At 37.4% G+C, this 22,382-nt stretch overlaps 1 pseudogene across 1 annotated transcript; it reads left to right on the forward strand.

Annotated features, from left to right (window-relative positions):
* The first annotated feature begins 10,542 nt into the window (after positions 1–10,542).
* On the forward strand, positions 10,543–21,033 carry LOC311628479 (protein lin-28 homolog A-like; annotated as a pseudogene). Its single transcript has 5 exons — positions 10,543–10,835; positions 11,089–11,230; positions 11,437–11,720; positions 19,293–19,427; positions 20,923–21,033. The product of its transcript is annotated as a protein lin-28 homolog A-like (transcript).
* Positions 21,034–22,382: the final 1,349 nt, after the last annotated feature.

A 22,382-nucleotide genomic window follows, 5' to 3' on the forward strand; every position in this document is an offset into this window, starting at 1 on the left:
AATTATATAGGTAGTTCGAATAATATATACATGACAGTATATTAGGATTACACACACATAATTTAAAGTACATATGTTTCTGATTTAATTTCCTTTTATTCAGATCCCCAAAATAAAAACAGCAATTTCACCCCTATGACATAAGGATAAGAGTGATAGACCAGAAATCAAAGTAGAAAGAATTCATGATTTTAACCAATTGTTATAGTGATCTTACTTTTGTAAATTAACAACAACAACGAAAATGCCAAATGATTTTCCAGGCCTTGGAAGTCACTGGGAGAGTAGAAGAGCTTGAATCTAAAACTCATTTGCATCATATAAAATCCATCTCTGAATATCTGTGTATTTCTTTTACCCTCTTCTCTCTCTGCAATAGGGCCTGACACCAAGTTTTCCATACTTTTCTTCCAATATCCCCTTTCACACATTAATATTCCTTCACTCTCTCCCTCAAAAAAACATTTTTTGATCTTCAAATGTACAAAGTACTCCCAAATCTCTCTGCAATTGCTAATGCTGTTTCCTTTTACTGAAACACTGTGCTCTATTCTTCAAGGACTTTCTCTACAAAATCTACTTTATTCATTTCAATGGGAAATAATATTTTTATTCCTTTGACACAGAAATTATGCTCTAATCAAATGTTTTCTTGCTATTTAGACCACATTTATTTGAATGATTGTCATATAGACAGTATTTAAATTCTCCCAGACTGTTTTTGAGACTGATTTTTCTTTAAATTCTCTTTAAAGATTTGAAAGATGGTGAACAGAGTTTTGAATCAATGACAATGACGCATTCTTCGTTCTACTTGATCAGTAATGAAAATTATCTTCTGTCCTCTAAATTTTGGTTAGAAGGTATTGTCTTTAACAAACAAACAAACAAAAGTAGTTAAATGAATATCATTGTAGCTATATCCTTAATAAATAGTCAATGATATTTAATTAACATGCACCTTCTCCTAGTTTCTCTGAATTGGGAATGTCCTTTTACAATCATACAGGAAGAAGCATTTGTACTCTTCTGGGTTTCTAATATATTTCACAAATCTGTATAATAACTACTCATTCATATAGGAAATACAATGCACAAAGATGAGAGGAAAATTAACATATGTGTGTTTCAGAGCATGGTATATCAGTGAGACAACAGTTATATTTTACTTCCATATTGGTCAGCACAATTTCCTCAGACCCCAAGAAAGTGATCTGGAGGGTGGGGGAGCAGATGAGAGAGAGAGACTGTGCTGCAGAGCCTTGTGAAGAGGTTTGATCACACACAAGGATCAACTTTCCTGAGGGCATTTTCTCCTCAAATTCTTATTTTCACTAGAAGGACAGCAAATCTGAAAACTGACTTTAAGATACCTTCAACCAAGATGCCAGAGGCTCTATTAGCATGTTTATAGCTACCCACTAGAAGTTTCAGGAATATAGAGTTAAAGGATGATAAAGTCAAATTTTCTCCCAAGAAATCAGATTTACATTTTGAACAAGTACTCTAACTGTTTAGCTAGCAACAGCGGCATTGCAAAGAATGAATAGTTATTTCTGACTGAGCATCTGAATTGAATCATTATTTCTTATTCTTGCTTTGAAAGAAGCCATTTTATAAGCACACAGCACATTTTAAAGGTGCTCTTCTTTAACAAAATAGAGCTACCATGCTCTTTAATATCCCCCAAGATTAATAAAGGCTCAAATATGTATTTGTTTTTAAACAGAACTTGAGCCCTAGCTGGTTTTGCCTAGTGGCTAGAGCATGGGCCTGTGGACTGAAGGATCCCGGGTTCGACTCCAGTCAAGGGCACATGCTCGGGTTGCAGGTTCAGTACCCAGTAGGGGACTTATAGGAGGCAGCCAATCAATGATTCTCTCCCTCTCCCTTCCTCTCTCAAATCAATAATAATATATTTTAAAAATAAAATATTGAAAATAAATAAATAAATAAATAAATAAATAGAACTTGATTTGAAATGGTATATATCAAATACTACGTACTTTCCAAGTTGTGCTGATATAGCTTAAATACCTCCACATATTGTTTTTGCTCTTCACTATTTACCTTAGACCCTTTGCTTCATCACAGAATGGGTGGCCTGTAACAAGTGACTAAAAGAGAAGGGTGAGGGGCTAGAATGTCTCAGATGCAAAGGGCAAAATGGGAATGAGTTCAGTAAGTTAATAAAAAAGTATAAAACCAAGGAAAATTCACATGTCCCATTTTTGTCCAAACGTAGTCTGCATAAATCTTATCATGTATGACGAAATGTCAAATGTTTATTTTAAAAATATTTTTAAAAATAAAACACTGAAATATCATAGGAAGTGTCCATTTTTTCTGAAGATATTAAGGTAGAGCATAAATATGGAAATAATATTCTATAGGAAACTAATTTTAGGAAACACCTTTTTATTTTTAACTAGAGAGGCCTGGTGCATAGATTCATGCACCAGTGAGTTCCTTGGCCTGGCCTATGGGGAGCAGACCAAAACCAGTAGTCTGACATCCCTCAAGGGGTTCTGGATTGCAAGAGGGCACAGGCCAGGCTGAAGGACCCCTCTGGTACAGGAATCTGTGCACTGGGCCTTTAGTATGCATATAAGATCTTTGGTTAATCTCTTCACACCCTCCCCTTCCCCATTTCCCTCTGAGATTCATTAGTCTGTTCCATGTTTCCACACCTGTGCATTAAGCATCTGTCCTCTGTGGTCAGATTTTGAACAAGTACTCTAACTGCTTAAATGGTCACTTAGGCTTTAATAGATCTATCTATATCTATATCTGTACCTATATCTATATCTATATCCATATATATATATATCTATATCCATATCTGTATCTATATCTATATATAGATATAGATACAGATATGGATATAGATATATATATACATAGGAAAATATGTGATTAGTGGAAAAGTAAATATATAGGTTGCTGACAGTGGCTGAGTTAGAAAAACAAAAGGAAACAAAATTTGTGTTCTGGATATAATAGCACCAAAGCAAAAAAAGGTAAGTAAAGCCTTTCCCCAAAAATACAAATATAAAATGGAACAAATTACCATTTTTAAAAAATCAAAGCTCTGTACTTGGGGTTGGCTGAAGAAATAGTGATGGAGAGGTTCAGAATACATTGCCAGAAAATTTTCCTAAGTTAGACTTTTCTATCTTACAAACTTATTAAAAATAAACAGAGAAATGTATGTATGCTATAGTTTATTATTTAACAGACTATCTAATGTTAACTTTTGTACATAAGAAAACATTCTAATGTTTAATATCTTTAAACACTAATGGTTGCAAAAATGTAAACTGTACAAAATGAAAAATTTCAAAGGATAATACAAAGTCCTAGATTTCCTCCTTTCTATATTTCTCACACGTGGGTCTATTATTAGGAATTGGTACTATTTTACAATGCAGCAGGGGTTTGAGTTTAGCCTTTTAAATGTAGTTGGATTTTTAAAGACTTACATAAACTTTTAGTAGTTTTTCTCACATCAATTAAAATAGAAATTCAATTGCTTTAGCCTTTTAAAATTTTCATGCAACTCTAGGTATTTGTACATACAAAAATTGATGTAACCATAAAATATGTACCTGAGAATTAAAAAAAGCATTTATCTCATATCTTGAGGTTCTCTTGCCTACAATGAATAAAAATTCAACTTGGTTCCACAACATTTTTGCTTTCCTTACCACATATCTCTCAGTCATCAATTTTTAATACAAATTCTTAAAGACAACCATTTTAGAGCTCTGCAAATTAGTTACAAAAATATACAATAAACCAAGAAACATTTATTCATGAAAAGTATTCAGTAAGAACATGACTCTGTTGCCTTCCTGCCTAAGACTGATCTCAATTCCTAACCCTTAGCTCATTTGGCAATCAAGGTTGTGTAGCAAGGGCAGGTTTGGCTGTGAAAACCAAAGTGTGTGCTACCAAATGTTGTAGGCTTAGTTTATTGAGAGAGAAAAGGGAAGAAAAATGTACGAAGAAATAATGAACTAAAGATTTTTTAATCTGATGAAAAATAAAAATCTAAGAGAAAAAGAACACTCAATGAATTACAAAAAAATATAAACACAAAGATATGCCTAACTAGATATACTATCATCAAGTACTAGAAAAAATATCCTGATACTAGTTAGACTAAAACAACAACAAATCATCAATATAGGAAAATAATGACATGAATAACAACTGACTTCTCAACAAAAACAAGGTGGCTCAAAGGCAGTAGAATGACATATTCAAAGTGCTGGAATAAAACTTGTCAATAAAGTTTTCTATATCTGTCAAAACTATACTTCCAAATTAAACACATAATTAAAACAGTCTCAGAAAAAAACAAGCAAACAACAGAGTATTTATTGCTAGTATGCATGCCCTACGGGTAATATAAAAGAAAGTACTTAAAATAAATTGGTGAGAGACTGTAACTTAAAACTATAGAAAAAAATAAACAGTGGAAAAATAATAGATATTCGGCTACTATACCTACATTAATAGTATATACTTAATTTCATTGAAAACATAAATATGTATATAATAACAGTAAGAATTAACACTATAGTGTTTAGTTCTAACATAGATGTAACATATAAAGGGAAGAATTGGCATACATTAGAGCAAAATGCCTCTTTATAGGATTTAAGTCAATAGTAACATGGATTACATTATGATAAATTAATATGTCTTTTGTGGTTACTAGAACAAACAGTAGGGAAAAAATCAACAAAATAACTTAAAATACAAGAAATAGAAAAATGGCAAAAAGGCAATTATAAAACCAACTATGGAAATAGTTGGTATAAGTGTGAGTGGCCGAAAAATAAGATCAAAGTATGATGACTATAAGGAATGCACTTTCTATGCAAAGATACAAATAGGTAGAAAGAAACAGACCAGGGAAACAAATACCTCAAGTAAAAAATAACCATAAAAACCATGGATGTTATACTAATTCAAGTCTCTTGTTCAGCTGGTCTAGTAAATTTTCATTTCAAAAATTATAAATTTAAACTTCAGAAGTTCCATTTTCTTCTTTTTAAAGAGTCTATTTCTTCATTAAATAAGTACTTGTCAGACTTTCCTTTAAAATGTTTAAAATAATTTAACTTAGAACACATTTATAATAGGTGCTTTGAAATCTTTCTCTGGAAGTCGTGCTTTACACATTTGATCAGTATGTGAATTTAATAAACTTCAGTTTTCTTCATCATAAAGTGAAGAGAAAATAGACCTTTTCTTATAGAGTTGCCAAAGAATTAGGTAAGTTAACAAATATGTATTATGTTTGGCACAAAATTTTCTCATAAAAATATAAAATGTTCACTAATACCTACACACTTTCTAAAGGCATTTGTCAGAAACATTTAATGACAGTCCTTATTATTCTCAAGAATCTTTACATTGTCAACTGCAAGTTTAAGATGGATGAAATAAAAGGTAGTCCTGCTTCCTCTCACATAACTTTCAGCACATGTGTTTGCCTTGCTCTGCTTAACTAAAAAGGGAACATTGGCAAAATTGCTGCTCAAAAACCTTTTATATTAAGCATTCAAAAAAGAAATTACTGAGTGGGAAGTCTATTATTATGTCTTCTAAGTAGAAAGCCACTTTAAATTTCTCTTACTGGAGTTTCATTTCCCAGTGTCAGCTTTAAAAGTGTAGATGAAGAATTTTTATTTATTGGCAATAAATTTATGTTTAACACTAATAATTGAGAAAATTTTCATATTTTACAAAACTTTCTTGCCTGAATTAGAAAGAACTCCCTGACGTATATCATATATCAATAGTATAGTCATAGTGAATGCTTTTAAACTTGTGCTTTATATGAAGCTATACAATTTAACAAATTTAATTCCTACTAGAAGCATTAACAAATGTGAGAAATCTAGAAAACTAGTGAGCTCAGGAAAAGCAGCTTTAGGAGATAATAGGAATGTACATGATACATCCAACCTGGTACCTATTTCCAACAGACTTTAAAGAAAAGTAATAGCATCAAAGGTTGTGGAAGTTTATCTGTAAAAGCACATAGTAGGACCATTCTGTTACATAAGGTATATTTAATTTTTGAAAGGAATATCACATTTTGCTATCCTCCCTCCCTTCCATACTAACTAAAATGTAATTGTTGATATGATAAAGAAAAATAAAATCAAGAAGCAACTTGCTTTTCATTTCTTATAAGGACCAGTTTCAAAATGATCAGAGAATCACTTCATTGCTCTACAAGATATACAAAGGAGGCTGTTTCAGATCAGGTTTTATGTTGATTTTGTACACCTTTGCTATTGTTTCCTAGCGATAACACTGACATTACAGATATAATATTTTAATATAATAATTTAGAGCCATAGGAATAGCACTGCTATGGGAGAGGGATGGATGGCTTGAGCACAGAGGAGTTTTAGGGCAGTGAAATTATGTCATGTAAAGAATAATTTTAGCTTTATATTCTGTATGATGCTATAATGGCGGGTGCATGCTATTGCACATCTGTCTAAATCAGTAGAATGTACGACATCAGCAGTGCCCTCTAATGTGAACAATGGACTTAGGGTGATAATGCGGTGTCAACAAAGGTTCACCAGTCATAACGAATGGGCCATCCTTCTGCATGATGCCGATTGTGGGGAGTGTTGTGCATATTTATGGGCAGGGTATAAATGCAAACCCTCTGTATGTCCTGCACAGTGAATCAAAAACTATTCTAATAATAAAATCTACTTAAAAGAAAAAACATATTCAATTTTAAAATGTGGTCAGAGATTTTTAGCAAATGCTAGCAAAAGAGCCTTCTGAGTATTCTGGGCTTCTTACAAAAACGCTCCACAGACAGGCAAATAGAGCAAATGTGTCAGGTATAAAGATAAGAGGAAAGTTAAAAATAATAAAAAATTATGTAATAGAACTTAGGAAAAGGAAAACTTTTTAAAAAGTTAATATTTCCCACGCTGTGTCTATCTTCTAATTATATTCACATAAAAACGATATGAGAATATAGCTAAGGAGCAGAAAAGAAGATGTTAAGCAACTAGCATGGGTAGGTGTATGGAGCTTGAAGCCTACAGTTGTCATTATTAATTTGTTACTAATAGGCAAATACTGATTTGCTACTATTATAATATGCTCTTCAGCAAGTCTGTTCACTTCTTTGGGGCTTGATTTCTTTATCTACAAAATAAGGGAGTTGAAAGCTTGAATGAAATTAATGCTTCTTTTTCCCCAGGCTCAGAGCTAGGGAGCTTGAAGCACCCACTGTGAGTTAAAATCTCTTTGAAGTCTCAAACTCTTGCCTTAATATTCTATGCCCTGCTCTATGAATTATATATTCATAAAGCTGTTTAGAGAAAAATGGCCCTGGTAACACCAACCAGAGCTTCTTTTTCACCTGATCTGCCACTTACGTTCCTTATCTGCTCAGTGCTTTAGTTTCTACATCAGTAAAATGATGATAAATAATAGTACCTACCTCATGAGGTGATATGTGACATTTCATAGTTAATGTCATAATAATGACAGTGATTTGTATTATTACCAAAGTAGACCCTGGTTTTGCAGCTCTTACTATGAGTTCCCTTTCCTCAGCAAAACTGTGCACCAGTCCTGTTTGCTCACCAATCCTCTCCTATATAATAAAAGCCTAATATGCTAAATGTTCACTCAACTGATGGGCCATTCAACCAATCAAAGTGTAATATGATAATGATATGCTAAGGCAACTCAACCGCTTGCTTGCTGTGATATGCACTGACCACCAGGGAACAGACTCTCTGACGGGTAGGTTAGCTTGCTGCTGGGGTCCAGCCAATCGGAACTGAGGGAGACAGGCCGGACATGCTCTAGAACCCTTCTGCAGTGTCTCCTCAGCTGGTCAACCTCCCCTGTCTCTCCCCGGAAGGGTCTCTCAGCCTGGCCTGTGCCTTCTCGCAATCTGGGAGATGTTGGAGAGCTGGTTTCAGCCCTATCCTGTAGGCCAGGCCAAGGAACCCCACTGGTACATGAATTCATGCACCAGGCCTCTACTGTTTAATAAAACTCTAGCAATAAATATTTGAAGAGAGTGGTGTGTGTTTAAGTTACTTACATACAATACAAACAAAAGATTTGCACACTATAATTATATTATATTTGCTTCCAAAATTGCATTTTTGAGTTGGAGAGAAGGTTATGTTAATCTCCAAAAGAAAATTATAAAACATCAAGATAAAGCAATCTCTGTGATATTATAAAAGGATCTAGAGGAAATGCAATTTTAATATTAAAATGTTAGATTTCCTAACTTACATATTAATTCTCAAATTATTTATATTATTTAATAATAAAAAGCATTAATATATGACAGTTCTGGGTTAATCTGTGGGCCTAAGGACTAAAAGGTCTCAGTTTGATTTCTAGTCAAGGGCAGGTACCTCAGTTCCAGGCTCCATCCCAGACCCCTGGGTCAGGGGGTGTGTGGTGTGTGGGAGGCAAAAATTGATGTGTCTCTCTCACATTGATATTTCTCTTTTTCCCCTCCTACTTCCTCTCCATGCTCTTTAAGAATCAATGGAAAAAATAGCCTCTGGTGAATATTAACTAATATATATATATATATATATATATATATATATATATATATATATATCTTTGTATTGTGTATATCCTGGGATTTCTACAATTGTAATTAACTGTATATGCACTAGTACACAGAATTATACTACAACTATTATACAGCATTAGAATAATACAAACTATTTAAAAATTCTGTGTTTGTTTTGAAATAATTCTTTTTCTTTTCTTTAAAGCACATTCCACTTCATGTTTCACCTAGTCTCTGTAGTAAAGTTTTAAAAAAATCAACAATTAAAAATAATTTAGAAAACAGACTCTAGAAAGGAAAACTTTTTTTTTTTTGTATTCTGACCTTCACTCAGGATTTTTATGATTGTTTTCCACCTAAATATATAGAAAATACATTACATGTAGATAATTTAAGGGAATAAAAATCATGAAACTTTTATTAGGCTGATTATTAATCAATTTAGGGTATTTTTTCGACCACATATAAAATGCAGTAAAATTTAATGATTATAGGTGTTGTTGGTTTTTTTTCAGATAGTCTCTCCTTTTTAAAAATGGAGATATAGTTACAAAGCAAAACATATATTGATAGATTGGTTTCCTAATTAAGGTAAATGGGAAGAGAGATGGTAGTTATATGTTTACATTATTTAATTCCTTTTTGAACAGGGCCAGGGTTTTTATGAACTATTCCTCTCTCTCCCTAATAAATCATTTTTATCTGAGGACTTTCATGTGAGTGAAAGTTGGAATGCCAGGGAAATAGAATATAGCAAAACCTCTGAGAGAGAAAATAAAGGATCACCATCACCCATAACTAATGCCCGGGAGTGTCCAGAAGCTAGTGATCTCCCAAAGTTAGAGAGAGGGTGCTGGGGTTGGGATAACCAGGATGTCTACTAGGCACAGCTTGCAGGGCCAAGTACAAAAGGGGAGAGATTGGCATAAAGCAAGAACGCTGGACACCTTCAGCGAGACCTTGTCTTTTCAGATGAGTTTCAGTCATCACGCACATGAGAGAAAACCATCTACACGGTTCCTTATTTTATTTTTAAACAAAGGCCCTTGGAAATTCTTCTTGTTTCCCCTCCTACCCAATAAAAATGATGGCGAAAGTCTAAGAAAAAAAAATTCTATGTGATTTTTTAGCACTTTCTCCCAGAAGGCTACCATCTGCATGGTCTAAGAGATATACCAATTGGCCAAAGCACTATTTACTAAGTGCATTCTTTGAATCAGAAACCTAACCCTGAGGGGGGGGTGGAGGGGGGGCAAAAATAAACACCCTTCCCCCTTGAGCCCATCATTATCTCACAGAGGCTGAATTATATAAATATTCCCTACAGAGCTTATTAGACGCTTTCTGGATCTCAGTCTCCACATACTCTTTCTCCTCCTACACAATCTAAAGGCTAGCACCTGAGGGCTAAAGAGTCTTTTTCGCTAATGCAACTTTTCTCCCCCGAGTTGTTTGAAGGGAAATTGACAGCATTGGACTCTGTGATTTTTTTCTTTCTTTCTTAGCCAGTCGTCTATGTCTGAAAGAAATGTCTGTTCTTTCTAGAGACATTTTTCAGGAGGTAGATATTCCTAATTGCCTTTTTACTGAGAACGGTTTCCTAAAAGGAACTAACTATAAGGCAGCCTCTGGGGCATCTACAGGTGGAAACCACTTGGATCCCATCCTTTAGGAGCTGACAGGCCAATAGCATCCATATTGTTGGAAGGCTTGTTATCATTTGGAGCTGGGGATCCCAGCAAAAAATATCCATGTCCTAAGAAGTCAAAATCAGTTCGCAAAGATGCAGCTGCTTTTAAAAGTTTGAAATAGAACTTACTAGGTGCTGGAGAAGATGTAGCAGCCTCTCCTCAGAGCCACCCCTTTGCCTCCGGACATCTCTGGGGCCAGCAGCCACCGACCTGGGGCCCAGGCCGCGGGCTTAGCCCACTACCATGGGCTCCGAGTCAAACTAGCAGTTTGCAGGTGGCTGCTGCCAAGGCGTCAGAGGAGAAGATGAAGGAGGACGCTGCCCGGGCTGGGCGTCAGAGGACCCGCAGCTGCTGCATGAGCGGAGCAGGCATCTGTAAGTGATTCAACCTGCGCATGGGGTTCGGCTTCCTGTCCCTGACCGCGCGCTGGGGTCGCGCTCCACCCACCCGTGGATGTCTTTGTGCACTAGAGTCAACTGCACATGGAGGGCTTCCAGAGCCTGAAGGAAGGCGAGGCAGTGGAGTTCACCTCTAAGATGAACAAAAACAGATCCAGAGAAAAGAGAAACAGCCATCAGTCTCTCAAACCTCAGAGGGAGAGTAGGGGAGGGTGGGGGTAAGGGGAAGAGATCAACCAAAGGACTTGTGTGCATGCATATGGGCCTAGCCAGTGGCCACGGACAACAGGAGGGTGGGGGCATATGTAGGGAGGGGTTTGGGTTGGGAATGGAGGGAGGAGGACAATTATGTGATACTATAATCAGTCAATCAATCAATCAATCAATCAAGAAGTCCACCCAGGGCCTGGAATCTATCCGAGTCACTGGCCCCGGTGGGGTATTCTGTATTGGGAGTGAGAGGCGGCCAAAAGGGAAGAACATGCAGAGGCATAGATTGAAGGGAGGCAGGTGCTACCACAGTGGAGGTCTACTAGGGGTGTCGAACTCAATCAGAGAAGGGGCCAAAATCTAAAATCCAGCCTAAATCGCGGGCCGAATGGTTTACTGAACAGTCATAAACTGACAATGTCATAAACTGACAGCGGAGTGCAGTGATGACAGCGCGGTGCGGGCCACATTGCAAGGCCTGGCGGGCTGGATTTGGCCCGCGGGCCTTGTGTTTGACACATGTGGTCAGACCATCATGCCAAGGAATGCAAGCTCCTGCCCCAGCCCAAGACGTGCCACTTCTGCCAAAGCATCAGCTGTAGGGTGGCCTCCTGTCCACTGAAGGCCCAGCAGGCCCCCAGCTCACAGGGAAAGCCAGCCTACTTCTGGGATGAAGAAGAAGAGATCCATAGCCCTGCCCTGCTTCCAAATGCCCAGAATGGAGCCCGAGTGGGTGTGGGGGGCTACGCTTTTGTGATCAGAAAGTTGCAAGGAGCAGGCATCCGTCGGCAGATGGGAGAAAGTGGGGACAGGGTGGGTAGGGGGCAGCAGGCACTGCCATGTATCTCTGGCCGGGTTCCACAGCATCACTCCCTCTTCCCTCTTGGCACGGGGGAGGGGAGGCAAAGGAACTCCAACTACACTCGATCCAAATGCATGTGAGGTCTTTGGGGGAACTCCCTCCCTACATGCCTTAGTTGAGTCTCCACCCCCAGAATCTCCAGCTTTTGAAAGTGGCCTGGTTATCGGGCAGTTGTCTTCCTTTTAAAGAAGGAGATATATAATCATAATATTTCCCCTGACAAAGTGAAAAGGTGAACATGAGGCCAGAACCCAGGCCACAAAACAACTGCATTCTGTGGGAGGGAATCTCTCAGGGGTAAGGCAGGGTTTTTCCACATCTTGTCCCCTCGTCACCCACTCTTGGGATCAGGTGCTGAGAATTGCCCCAAGCAATGGGTTGTGATGATAGGCAACAGGGATGGTTGAGGAACTGCTCCTAAGCTCACTCCCACCCCATTTCTGTACCAATACCATTTTATTTATTTGATCCCTTGGATAACGGCACCTTGGGCCCCACTTTCTCCAGGATACAGCTGCACTAGCTGTGTGCAAATGACGTATCTTGTGCATTTAGACTTTTTCTTCTTTTTTGTAACACAAATATTCTGGGTTTGTATTTTTGTGTCTTTTCATCTACAGCCCTCATTCCTGCACTGTGTTCTCAGGTACATGAGCAATCTCAGGGAGAAGTGGGCAGAAGCTCTGGGTCTGCGCAGGAGGAATACTTTGTTTTATCATCATGGAGAACATCTATTTGTAGTGTATAGTCTATTGAATGACCTCATTTTTGCCAATCAGAGCTGGCTTTTCTGCCACAGTATCCTCTTGAAACCCCTCCACCTTCAATGTTTTGTGAAAGACTAGATTTGAATGGGGTAGCCTCATTCCTTGATCTCCTACCAGAAGATGGGAAATTGGTCTGAACAGGAATGGGTGGTTGGTGCAAAGGTTAGGAGAGGCTTGGCTAGGTGAAAGGCACAAAGGGAAAGCCAAGGTGAGATGCAGGATGTCTATATATGCGTAACCAAGAATTCCTGTCCCATACCTGTAATCCCAGGGGTTTGGGACTCACATTACATACCAAATCCATCCCTAACTGGATTGGGCTAGGCCTACCAGGCACAACAAGGTTGATAAAGAGAGCTTTTAAGAACACGACCTCTCTACCCATCTTGAGCTACTCAGGGGTGGATATATGAAGCAATGACTACATTCCTTAACCTTTAAAAACTCTTTGCTTTTTCCTCTTTGGCTTCCAGAGACACCATCAGCAATGGCTTCTTTGTGGTGCTCAGGGCCAGTGCCCTTCTCTGCTGCAGCAATGATTAGTGTCTCAGTAGCTAAAGGAAAAGAGCGGGTTTCGTTAACATGCCATGAGATCACTGAAATTCTACCTCACTGTGTTGAAATGGGGCAAATACAATAGAATGCATTGGGTGATGTGTGTCTGATCCTGAGTTCTTTCCCACCCCCCCAATTGCTGCCCCTCTCTAATTATTGTGTTTGTCTGAGTTTGTAGGACTTCACAGTAGCTGATTTGGTGATTGCTAGGTGGCCTAGTCTGTGTAAACGTGTTGGTCTTTCTCCATGTTCTTTTGGGGTTTTATTGTTTACAACCTTTTTTGTATTGAGAAAAATAGCCAAAGCATCTTTGACAAAACGTTCTGCACCAGGCAAAAAGATCTGAAACATAACCTTGGGAACACCTCTTCTTGAAGTGGGGGTCTTGAACCATCCTTTCTTTTGCTTTCTCTTCCCCTATTTCCTATTTTGGACCAGATCTTCGTTCCTTAAAATTTGACTCCGACCCTCTTCTATCTGCACCCGGCAAAGCCCATTTTCCCACATGCATACACATTTAATGTGTGGGTTGTCACCCCATCTCTTAAATGATTTGTGCAAAAATCCTGAAGAAGTTAAGAATGCTCCATCCCTTCTTTCCAATATCTTGAGTGAAGACCATTCCTTGATATGTGATCCATGCCAAACGTTCAGATTGCTATGTTTTAATTTCTAATCTACGGTAGAAAGCAGCAATAAGGGGGCCTTTCATTTTGAAAATGGGGTTCGGAAACCAAGAAAGGGGAGATGAATGTATATCCAAGTCACTCAGGAACTTTTATGCCAGGGCAAAACAACTTACGTCAAAGTAACCACAAGATTGTTTAATAGGAGACTGACGAATGTAACTCCAATGTTTACTGCTAGAAACCAAAGCTTTGTGTGAAATCTTGAATTTATGGGGTTGGAGGGAGGGTAGGAAAGCAAGTACCTGTCTGTTCTTTCCCTGATTCCTTCTCATTTCTAAACTACAGGGGACTGAGCCCTCTTGGGCTTTGGTGACCTCCATCGCTGGGGACTGTTTTATTTGAGGTTGATTTTGCTGTGCCGGGTACTTCTACTTGCTATCGTTTTGTAAAACACATGCTGACTTTTCCCCTTCCCCTCTTTTCCCTGGGAAAATAAAATGAATGAATAAAGACTTATTCCTAATGGGAAAAAAAGAGAAAGAATTATAACTTACTAGCTTAAAAAGGATACAAATACATTTCATACAGATTTGTTGTTTGTAACATTAGTAATGATGCAAAATCCAACAAAGTCTAGGGTCAAAAGAGGATAAGATAATGCTATGAAAAACTTACTACTTAAATATTGCAAAATGTGCTTTAAAAAACAGCTATTGAGGTCTAGGTATATCTAAAATGAACTCAATATAACTAAGGAAAACATAAATTAGATGGATACTTCATGTATGGCTGAAACAATTCATAACTGAGTTATCAAATAACAGAATTTCCAGGTGTTTATAATATCCAATACCAGGAGTTTAAATTTAAATATTAATAGCTACAATGTTCAGAACATTCATCAATTGCAGCAATTGGATTAAATGCTTTATACTGTGCCATTTTTTGACTCCTCATAGTACTCCTAAAAGCTTGGTGGTTGACCATTGGGTTTGAAAAACATAGAATCCGTTATTTCTGCAATATCATGAAGCAATATATTAAAGACTTATTAGAAAGCTCACAGAGAAAATTAACACTAATATGGAGAGGACTGGAAGAGATCAACCAAACTATATAGGTGCATAGCCCTTGGACACAGACATAATTTATTTTGGTAAAGGCCTAGGGGGTAGGGTGGGGACATGGTGGAGGGAGGGCTTGAATGGATAAAAAATTGAATTACCCGCTGAGACATGACAATTAGGTACATATGTGGAGGGTGTGAGAACATGTAAAACCATGAAAAATTTTAGAGGAAAAATTAAACAGTCTCCTCTGTACAATACTGATGATAATAATTTCAATAGACACAATATTGTAAGTTGAGAATATTGCAACACTTCAATTTTGAAGCCACACCAAGTGCTTTGGAAATTCAAACAATGTAAATATATGTGAAAAAAGGGGGAAGTGAGGAAGGAAGAAAGATCCAAACTTGAATGAAAAGCCCCTGAATTAGTTATGTCTACAGAAATGTAATCAAGTATTATTTTTTCCTCAGAGATAGCCATTATCTTTAAAACAATTCTTTTCAACAGAGAACCTTCAAAAGTTTTTTTTCAAATGGGTAATATGTTGATGGAGGAAAAGGTCCAAAGAGATGGTTGTTAGCTTGAGAGAAAATATTCACCAGTGATGAAAGTGTTTGCCTGTTGTTCTCTGATTTCCTCTTTAAAAATAACATTGGTATCACTCATTTAGAGACCAGTAAAGACTGAGCAGGACTTTGTGCTGTCAAACCCGTCCATCTCCCTTTTCCTTTCCTCACTAGTTTTGCTGTTCACTTTCATTTTCTAAAATAATAGTTTTCACATATCACATTGTATTGCTATTACTCTCAGGTTTCACTATCCATTTATTGATTGATCATTGTTGTTTATAACTTTTTGTACCAAGCATATGTTTTTCTAAATCTGCCAGGCTGCATTTCCTACTTATGATATCCTCTGTGTTTTCTAAGAGAAACCTCATTTTTCATATAATTATGATATTTTGGTAGCTCTGTTCCCTATTTAACTTAAATTATGATATCATAATATTAGAAACAAAAATTTTATTACAGAACATCTAATCCTACCTTGTTTTATCAATGGGAAAAACAAACCACATGATGTTAGTTGACTTGTTAGGGTCACATAGCTCATCAGTAGAAATTCAACATTCATGGTTTTCATTCCCAGTTAATTAGAGATCTTAATTTACTTTTTTAGGTTTAAACCCTCCTTTTTTTGTTGCTTATGTATGTGTGCAATCTTTACATATATTAAGGTGTATTTCAGATTGTAGAGTTTAGTTTCCAATCCACAAAAAGATATACTTGTTGAAAGTCATCATATAGTCAAGACTACAAGGTAATTAAAACTTTTCATTTTAAATTGACTTCAAGTCTAACTACAACCCCAAATTTCCAAACATAGTCAAGCAGTGATCTTTGCCACTCACATCTGTGATCCAAATGGCCCTGCAGATGTGAAACTGTGTGTTGCTATAGAAGAACAGCTGGGATCAGTAATTAGTCAAGTCAGCATGAGCTCAAGCACTAGAGACTAGAAAGTATCATCTCTTTGGTAGAGAACTCTGGGAAAAGAAGCAAAGGGCCAGTTAGGTGCAAGAGTTGCCTTATGAGTGACACAACTGTGAGCATAATTAGACTCATCTGTTACTAGCACATGGAAATTCTGTTTTATCCTTGCATATATGAAATCTGGCCATCAGCAGACCAGTCCTTAATCCTGCCCCCACAATGATAGAGATGCCTCAGATAGACTAAAAAATGGACCCTGTGTAGAGAATGCAAGAAGTGAGTGTGTCAACTATCCTGAGACTTTGAGAGAAACACATGAGTTTTCTTGGTGATCTTTAATTTTCTCCTATGTGGTCTATAGTTTGACAGATGAATAATAGGAGCCATTTATCACTTTCTCTAGTTTCAGACAAAAAGAGCATTAGGCTGAATTGAGTGTGATGTCATGGTTAAGTAACGTGACTCAAAGGTGACAAGAAATTCAACTAAGCTGGAGCACAAGTTTGATATTAGTTCATGAGTTTCAACTGTTGATCTTAAACAAAGAAGTGTTGGTCTAACTACTATAATTTATAGAAATTAGAAAGTAATTATTATTCTTAGAAATACTTCAAAATATTATAAATTAAATATACTGGGAACCCTTATTCAAGGATGGGACTATTTCTTGTAATCTTTCACTTAGCCAGGTTCTCACTAGTACTTAAGAGATAAGTAAAAAATGATGACATAGTTAATGATGTAATGATGAAACATCAGCATTGGACTGAAAACACTGAAGACTGCTTGTTTCCTCACTGTTTGCCCAAGAGTTACATCACTGAGGAATTTCAAAGTGATAGGTCCATACTCATCCTTGGAGATGAGAGTGGCTAAAAACTGTCCTAATAAGACAAAAAGGAATAAACTCACAGGTCTGGCATAATAAAAATAGTGGGGTGATGGCCTGGGTGTGGGTGGGAGCAAGGAGGAGGGGGCCAATGGGGTCCAAAGGGGGAATATCTATAATACTGTCAACAATAAAGGTAAATTTAAAACACACACACACACACACACACACACAAACACACACACACACACACACACCAGCATTTCTATTAGGGCATCATGAACAAAGTTTACAAATATAAACAATCATGGAGAAAATATTGGCAACATACAGTATTAGGTATTAGTCAGGGTAGACTCCCTTTCATATCAAGCAATCTTAATAGCTCAGTGTTTAACACAATGACTGTGTCCATTTTGCTCCCGGAAGTATCCAATCAGGAAAGCACTATTCCATGCACTCAGCTTTGCATCTTTTAGTGCCCTCGAGTCCTACAGTGCATTTTCTGCATTATTTGTTGCTACTTCTTAAGCATGGCATCCATCCGTCTCTTTAAAATTTGAATCTTATGCTCTAGGGCAGTGTTTTTCAACCTTTTTTGGGCAAAGGCACACTTGTTTCATGAAAAAAATCACGAGGCACACCACCATTAGAAAATGATAAAAAAAATTTAACTCTGTGCCTATATTGACTATATATAAAGTAATTCTCTTGAATAGGAATCAAATAAACACAAAGAAAGTATTTTATAATTACTTTATTATGAAATATTAAGTAAACAAAATAGTGAAAAATTATAAAATTCTTGTCTTGTCTGCACCTACGGCACACCAGGCAACATCTCGCGGCACACTAGTGTGCAGCAGAACAGCGGTTGAAAAACGCTGCTCTAGGGTCCTTTCTTGCCATAATATATATAATTTGTATTGATTTCATAGAGGAAGGGAGAGGGAGAGAGAGATAGAAACATGAATGATGAGAGGGAATCATTGATTGTCTACTTCCTCTATGCTCCTTATTAGGGATCCAGCCTACAACCTGGGAATGGAATTCTGACCTCCTAATTCATAGGTCGATGCTCAACCACTAAGCTACACTGGCCAGGCTCTGGTGGGATTTTTATCACAGTAGCTGGGATTCTGTCCCACCCCAACCCCTGGTTGGTAGTCACCCCCTCAGAACCCTCTGCCCAGCGGGCAAAATGATTCATTTAGTCTGATTAGATTCACCCCTGAGAATGGTTTTTTGTTTGTTTTTATTCTTGCCACACTTATCAGAAAGACTGTCTCTATCTTTCCTAACCCTTAAACCAGTGCTGAAAAGATGTCAATTCCTATTGACATCATTGTACTCACTGCATGATCAACTTCTCTGCAGAAGGAGACAGGGAACCCAAGTGAAAAATAATAGAAACCATAGATATTGAAGGTGGAGAAACAAAAAGGTTCCTGAAAACACAAAAAGTAAGATTTCTGAGTGGTGTCCTGATAACTATTATTTTTTTTAGGAATGATCATGGTACTGATGACGAACAGCATCTTGTAAATAATGGGTAAAATAAGATTAGTATTCAATTTACTAATAGTGTTTTTAGGCAAGGCTGCCAAAAAATAATACAAAGAGTGGGTGCACATGCATTTGTTCCATAATAAAGCTCAACCTTTTTATTCTAGTGAGGCAATAATTTAGAAGCATGATTACAATAGAAGGACTCGGAGATCAAGGGTTCTGTTTCCAGATTTGCTAGTAACATTGTGACTTTGAGAATGCCCCATTATTTTTGTGACCAAGACTCAACTTCCTCTTCTATAACACGAAGCAGTTAGGTAGCAGTTAGGACTCCAGAGTTTTTTAGAGCTAAGCTTCTGTGAATCTGGCCAACTTTAAATTAGTGTTCAGGAAGAATACCAGTCGTTCCAGCTTGTACTCAGAACTGAGGAATAAGAAAGAATGAAGGGTTTAAAGGAGCTAAGGTACCTCCCTCTGACTTGGCCAGCCCATCGGCTCTGATTTGGTTCAGATGTTGCTTGATGAACAGCCAAGCTAATTCAGAGCTCTATGAAGGAAACTGTAGATTTTCCAAGGATTGTTGTTGGATGCCCCAGTTATTTCCAAATCTGTTACAAGAAGTTAAATAAAGCATGAAAATGGGCAACTCCTCTCATGGTTCTCAACAGAAAAACGTGGAAGCTATAGAAAGGCCCCAGGCTCTTTCGCTGCACAGGTTAAATTCTGAAAGTGAATGTGGTGGCCGCACAATGAGGGGTGGAGGTGGTGTGGAGACTCCAGGCCAGTCCGGCAGCATCGATCACGTAATTTGCTGCTAAGAGGTTCGCACAGGGATCATCTAGCCCTGGGCAAGTTCTGAAATAAAATCCCTCCTAACTGGTGGTAAGGACTTGGGTGGAGATGGAAGAACTATGCTGCAAGAATTAAAGAAGTTCACCTGTGTGGCCTTGTCTGCTCTCCACAGACACCGAGTGCTCTCAAAGGACCGAAGACCACTAACAGGCTTCAGGGGTCTTCCTGATGGGCTTAAATCTGATCCAAAAATGTGTATTTGTTTCAGTGTGTGTGTGTGTGTGTGTGTGTGTGTGTGTGTGTGTGCAAAACCTGAAAACACCACACATTTCCATTTCTGTGCATTATTCAACCATTTTACTGGTAACTTATTCTCTCTCTCTCTCTCTCTCTCTCTCTCTCTCTCTCACACACACACACACACACACACACACACACACACACACAATATGTAAGACAAAGGTATGCTATAGTGCTAAAATTTTACTAAATTCTACTATTTAGGTTCTACCAGAAGTTCTATTTGCAAAGACATATTGTAAAGACTGAAGGGCACATGTGCAAGAACCAAAGCTTGGGAATCACCTGACGTTCAATGGGAGGCTTTGGTAGAAAATTATCTATCATGTTTTGATAGGAAGAAAGATAAGTGTATATATATGTCAGTCTGTCAGTCTACAGTAATATTTGAACAAGGAAACAAGAGTTTTATTTTATTCACATATATCACCATAAAATATTTTAACACTCTTTGAATATAAAATAGCATGTAAAAAGTATGCAGAGAAACTTTCTATTAAGGTAGGAGAGAGAAAGTAGGGGTGGATGGAGGGGGAATAAGAGGACACCTGCAATAATGTCAACATTAACAATGTTTAGTAAAAAAAACAATTTGCCAAAAAATAGCCCCAGTATAAAATAAAACCTCAAAGATATGGTCTGATTTTAAAAAGCAATTTATGGGCTGTATTCATTAGGGCATAATGTTTTGAGCACTGGTACTGAAAATAAACTATCAAAATTCTAATTTCAACTGTGATATCTGCAAGCATTACACCTGGCCTCAATTTCCTTGTTGGTAAAATAATCGTGATGGAAAAAATAGCTCCTATTTCATGGGGTCATTGTGAGGTGTCAATGTATCCAGCAAGGTGACAATATATGAAATGCTGGACCAGAATTGGACTCGTTGCTAGATATCTTACAGTGCTTGTAGTGCAGATTAGAAAATGGGATTCTATGTGAAAAGGACTAACTCCTGGGGGCTCGACAGAAAGAAAGACTGTATCATTATACAGGAAATTATAAACCGGGTGTTTATAATATTCAGTTCTCTACTCTGTGTACAAATTGCTCTTAAATTGTCCCTTTTATGTTATTAAGGGATGATATCTGAAGAACTTCCTCTCTCAGCGTGGCTATCGGAAATTTTTTAAAAAGTTGTTTTAAGTATTTAAAGAAAAAATGCCCTCCACACTTCTCCCCTTTTGCTCCTTTTATGTTAAGCTTATTGTAATAAGAAGAGAACCCCAGGAATTAAAAAGTCCAAGCAGACCAGAACAGAAAGTGGATCTGCTCCTACTCTCCATTGGAAAATTCTTACAGTGTTCACCTTGAAAATTCTGAGTTTAATTCTTTTAAACCAGATATAATTTATTTCAAGTGCCATACATTTAAGTCACATATATCACCTTTTCACCATCCCTATCGAAATCCTGCTTCCATAGTGTACTCAATCTTGGAGGTTGGGTTTAGTTTCCAGGCATAAAATAGTCTAATTAAATTAACTGAAAATAAGATATAAAAATCTTAAGCTTCCCAGAGACATTTCAATTTTAAATGAGGTGGTTTATTAATAGCAATGAATCTCTACTTGATGAAATGTTAGGCTGTGTGATAAAAGGAAAATGGAGAAACTAACATTTATTGAGTCCATTTTGTACCAATACATTAAATTAAGCATAATAAGTATATTTTTGTTTGAAGAAATTTTAAAGACTCAGAGCAGTTAGAAAATTTATCTTAGTCACACAGACTGTCATTTTTACAAATTATTACTCCAGTGTCATGGTACAACAGTGTGGCACCAGTTAGTCATTCCTAAGTCTAAGTTCAATGATAATCCTTTGGAAGAATGTCCAGTAAAAATGAATGCATCTAAATGCAAATATAATACATTTTTAATGATAAAGGCATGATATTTGTTTTGCAAATATAGTGAGGGAAATATAATACTTAATAACATGTTAAAAAGACAGAAAATTGAGAGATTTTCATTGGCTCATCAACTAAGGGTCCATTTTGTTGACCTTTCTGTCATGAGTATGTATTTCCAACTTATATACCAGATGGGACAAAAATAGGCTCATAGTTGTGAGTATCTAGAATACAAAGTTTATCTTGTATTATTATTTATAATTTAATGCAACTACCATTGGGTGAGGTTGAGAGTGGGTCCCATGCCTCAACTACCATTGGCTGAGGTTCGGAGTGGGACCCACCCCTCAACAACCATTGGTTGAGGTTCAAAGTGGGTCCCATCCCTAAACAACCATGGGGTGAGCTTGGAAGTAGGTCCACAAGGCAGGACACAAATTTATTACAGAAAAACAGATCTCTCTGAACAACCCCCATCTTTAGGCCCAACCTTTTGACTGGACCTGACACCTCCTCACTTCTTATGTCCAAATAACCTCAAGGACTGGGGGCAATTGTGTCATCCAAAAGCACTTCCCACCCCTTCCACCTTCTTCCCATTACCATGAGGCACTATGTGTATCTCTCCCAATGCTCAGACTGTGGGATGGAAACCACCACAAGTATACAGTGAAGCCCCATGAGTCCCAGTCTTGAACCTGTCCAAATGGTATAGCCCCTCTCCACACAGCACCCTCCAAGCATGTCAAGGTCACTAAAAACAAAGAACACTGGGAAACAATGCACAGTGGGGCTAAAAGCAGTGTGGG

The sequence above is a fragment of the Pipistrellus hanaki genome, assembly GCF_964339955.1.
Source record: "Pipistrellus hanaki genome assembly, chromosome: 9".
NCBI classification, from domain to species: domain Eukaryota; kingdom Metazoa; phylum Chordata; class Mammalia; order Chiroptera; family Vespertilionidae; genus Pipistrellus; species Pipistrellus hanaki.